A 923-nucleotide genomic window follows, 5' to 3' on the forward strand; every position below is an offset into this window, starting at 1 on the left:
ACAACAATACAACACTTATGGTTGTAGCTTTTATCAGTTTTGAAATATTTTCATATAAATAACGATAAATAGAAAAAATTCGACCTTCGGTCAACTTTAACTCGACCGAAATGGTCGGAAACTGGAATTGTAAGCTACAACACTTACAGTCTAGTAATATTCAATCAATTACCTTCATTTTCCAACAAATGGGAAGTCTCTAGCACAATATTTAGATTTATGGTGAATTTTTAAAAACAACTTTTCTTTACGTCCGCGCATTACGAATTCATGCATCATTTTGTGATAATATTTTCTGTGTTGTTTTGATCGTTTTACAATTTGTTATATACCAAAATCATTGCAATTCAGTGTGCAAAACCACGAAAAAATAATTAACCCTTAAACGCCGAAGGGATATATTAAAAATCGTCTTCCGTGTGCCGAGGGGGTCACCTCGGAGTGAGCGCGGAAGCGGAAAAAATATTTCTTTTCAAAAAATCACAGCATGCTTAGTTTTCAAGATTAAGAGTTCATTTTTGGCTCCTTTTTTTTGTCATTGCCTGAAGTTTAGTATGAACCATCAGGAAATGAAAAAAATTATCATTATCATATATAAATAATGCGATATATGATAGCGCAAAAACGAAATTTCATATATAATTGTACCCAAATCGCGCTATGCGCAAAATGGTTAAAGGTATCAAGTTAATTTTTTTATTCGTTGTAATGTACACTAAATTGCGATCATTTTGGTATATAACACATCGTAAAACGATCAAAGCAACACAGAGAAAATATTATCACAAAATGATGCATGAATTCGTAACGCGCTGACGTAAACAAATTTTGTTTTTTTCAAAAATTCACCATAAATCAAAATATTGTCCTAGAGACTTTCAATTTGTTCAAATGAAGACAAATGATTGAATATTACTATACTG

This window comes from Macrobrachium nipponense, chromosome 45, assembly GCF_015104395.2.
Source record: "Macrobrachium nipponense isolate FS-2020 chromosome 45, ASM1510439v2, whole genome shotgun sequence".
NCBI classification, from domain to species: domain Eukaryota; kingdom Metazoa; phylum Arthropoda; class Malacostraca; order Decapoda; family Palaemonidae; genus Macrobrachium; species Macrobrachium nipponense.